Consider the following 3,755-nt stretch of genomic DNA (forward strand, 5'->3'; position numbering starts at 1 on the left):
GCACACAGAAAGCAGGAGATTCAATCAGGGGTAGGAAAATAAACCTCACCGTGACCCAAGGGGAACCGAGGGTAGTCACCACGCGTGAAGTAGAGGAAGGAAAGTGGTCCAGCCTGGAGCAGGCCTGGAGATCCGTGGCCAAGCACAGGGTAGCCCTTACGCCTGCACCCCAGGGAAGCTGACAGGCACCGTAAAGCAAGAGGAGTCACCGCTTTCACCCAGAATCTTAGTGGTGAGTGTGCCGGTGGAGACTGGATAACAAGCAGTTGGGCGGCGTGCTCTAATGTGAACGACCCTGTGACGCCTGCCATGGCCTTTCGTAAGCAGCATGAGGCTCCTCTCCGGAAGCTCCAAGGCAGAAGGTATGGGAAACCTTACACAAGTGCCGATGTAATCACACAGTGACTCTGGAATGATAGATGATAATCTAGCGTGTCCTCTTTTCTCATTTGAATTTTATCCCAAAGAAAAAATTAAACACATGTAAACATTCAATTCAAATTTAAGTTATGGTTAATAAACATCTCAATGTGTGCGTTTTACTTGTAAAAATACAATTCTACAGTCTTTTGACTTGAAGGAAAGTATTCTACAGATAGCAAGTTCAGAATGATGTACATAGTGGCATTCAAAAGATAATAATAACAATGATAATAATAATTGGTATTTTTCACACAGGGTCTCGGTGTGTACTACAGACTGGCCTCGCACTCCCTGTGTGGTCCAGGCAAGCCTCAAGCTCATCACTCCTGCTGTCTCAGCCTCCCCAGTGCCAGTATGACAGGTATGCACCACCACGCTTGGCAAAAGAATTATTTTAAGAGCACAGAACCTGTGTTTGCAGGGTTGCTTTGCTTTTTCTTTGCTCGGAACTGGGGATTGAACTCAGGCCCTTGTGCCTGCCAGGGAAGCGCTTATTCCACTGAGCCATCTCCCTGGCCCTGCAGGGTTGCTTTCAACCATTTATATCCATCCACTACGGAGGCCTTGAGCTAATGAGTCAAGTGTGAGGATCCTTATTTTTGATGTGAGATTATCTTCAGCATACTTTGCTAAGTGAACAAAGGCAAGAAGCAGAAAGTATCAGACGATATCAACATTTATGCAAAAGGGGAAGAAGAGGCCACCATGAACGCGTGTCTGCGTCTGTGTGAGCGAATGTGCACACTGCCACACACGTGAGGCAGGAGGTTAGGGTGGAGCGAGCTGGCTGGACAAGTGGGCGTGGCTTCCCTCCCAGGAGCGTGGCCTATCATTCCCATTGGGAGTGGTTCGTCCATCTCAGGCATGTGCAGTGCAGAGTGCACAAACTGTACCTGGGCCCAAGCAAAAAAATGCTTCCTTCAATTTTCCTGGTGCAAAATTAAGTGGGTTTTGATAGGATGGGCTAGGTCTGATGATGGGATGAACAATGAAGGACATAAGACTACCAGCGTGAGCCTGTGACCTCTGTGTGCTTCTCTCGCTCTGGAGAGCTTACTTCTTGTCTTGCCTGAATAAATGTAAAGCATCTCTCTATGTCTTTTGTTTTTACACGTCACATTTTTATCCATTTCACTTCCAAAACCAGGCTACAAAGTATTCTTTTTACAGCTGATTCACTGAATGTGCAGCCCATCCCAAAACTTGCCAAGAACATGTGAACTGCACACAGAGAACAGGCCTACTGGATCTCTGATGCTGTTCAACGTAGAAGGTGGTACCAAGGAAGATAAATGAAGGTCCAGCTTGGATACCTCCATTCCCCAGCCCTGTATCCTGATCCAGCGGCTGCCAAAAGCAGAAGAAATTGAGTGGGGTGCCTGGTCGTGGGGAAAGCAGCTGTGGTTGGCCCGACAGAGGGCAGAAGGGAAAGGTCTCATTTATTCACAATCTGAGTGACGTCCTTCATTGTATGGTCCTTACCTACTTTCTGAGGATTGTGGTTCACAGAGAGGCCCCAGACCACAGCGTATTTATTTATTTATTTATTTATTTATTTATGGCAGAACTGGGGATTGAACTCAGGCCCTTGTGCTGGCCAGGCAAGTGCTTATTCTACTGAGCCATCTCCCCAGCCCCCAGAGCTTATTTAAATTCTTTGATAACATTTTTGCTAATCTTCATGTAGAAATCCTCCACGGTGGCCCTGGAGTAAAGCAGCACCCCAGGAGATGTGTGATCTGGTAACTGCCCTTTGGGTTTGGTAAAGATTCTCACTAGCTTCAGATAGTCCCAGATCTTCTCCAGTAAGTCATCAAAATTCCAGCGGTGATGGGCAGAGATGGGCACACAGTGTGGCACCTTACAGATCAAGTCCTCAGTGGAGAGCTGGTCAATCTTGTTTAACACACAGATACAAGGGATATACACTCTGTTTCCTTCCACCACATCAATGAGGTCATAAGCTGTGGCTTCGCTACTCAAAGTTACGTCAGCATTATTAATTTCTTATTCAGCCAGAATGCTCTTCATAGTTCAGCATCCAGCTCACTCTGAGGGTAAGTGGCTGTGACGTTAATGCCACCCTTGCCTATCTTCTTAAAGCCAATGTTAGGAGATTTGCCATTCAAGTGAACGCCAAGGCCTTCCGCTCATTTTCAGTTATCTTCTTGGGTCCCAAGAGTTTCAAGACATCCAGAACACTCAGGATCAAATTGCATGCAGGGGCCACAGCAGTGACCTGACGGCCTCTACCTTTCCCATCCTTGGTGCCCTCAGTGACACCTGGGAGATCTAGGAGCTGGATCTTGGCCCCTTTGTGCCTGATGACGCCAGGCACAGTGAACTCCTACACCGCCACCTCAGAGTACGCTCCTGCTGGGTCACACAGCGGTGTTGACTTCCCCAGCGATGGAAAGCCCACAAACTCAGTTCAAGCATCACCTGTCTTGGCCACATCAAAGCCTGCTCCTGGCCCACCACCACGACCACCACCTTTTGGTGTAATGAGTTATCTATGAAGCTTAGCATGGCGAGCCTTTAGCAGCCCTAGGTGATGTGCTCCGGCCTTGTTCTTTTGGATCCGAGCCATCTTGGCTTCAATCTCCGCAGTGTTTGCTAAAGTGCTGCTAAAGTGCTGCTCATGGTCCAGGGACACTCAGTAGCCTGCCCCCTAGCTGTCTCCTTATATGTCTTGTCCAGGACAATAAGAACATGGAAAGAACCTGTGAAAAGAGTCTGTTGGACCCCAAAATCTGCTAATGCGCATGTATAGGATGTCTCAGGATACACTGAAAACAATGGAGAAGTAGGAGCTAAACTGCCATTTACCCTGTGTTAGGGGTTGTGGCTGGATGTCTTCCAAAGCCCATGCACTTTTATTTTTATTTTTTTCCATAATTTTATTGAGAAACAAATAGCAATGGGACAGTTTCAAACCAAATCAGTAGGACAGTTCCAATAATTAACACATTGCATACATTCTTCTTAGTGGTTAATTGCTGTACAAGATGCGGACTTGATATCCTATTTACAAACACCATTAGAACAAATCCCTCTATTCATTAAGAGAATGTAAATATATATCTATCCTAACCACTTTGAATACACAGATACAAAATGGACATTAATCTGTATCCCCCTTTTTTGTTAAGTCCCATCATTTAAATAGTATAGGTGTGTAAGCTCAGCAAAATATTCTAAAAGAGTTGAGTAGTCCATAATAGTATTGGGTCTTCTGCTGGCAATGTCAGAAATTGTTGACCTGAGTCCCCTACAGCTCAACATAACACCATGGCTTTACTTCTTATACTTCGTTTTTATACTTTTCTGCT

At 46.0% G+C, this 3,755-nt stretch overlaps 1 pseudogene; it reads right to left on the reverse strand.

Moving 5' to 3' along the window:
* Nucleotides 1-1,858: 1,858 nt before the first annotated feature.
* The window catches only part of LOC101561895, a 22,125-nt pseudogene continuing 20,228 nt past the window's right edge, over nt 1,859-3,755 (reverse strand).

This window comes from Octodon degus, unplaced genomic scaffold (genome assembly GCF_000260255.1).
Source record: "Octodon degus isolate 3935 unplaced genomic scaffold, OctDeg1.0 scaffold00239, whole genome shotgun sequence".
Lineage (NCBI taxonomy): Eukaryota > Metazoa > Chordata > Mammalia > Rodentia > Octodontidae > Octodon > Octodon degus.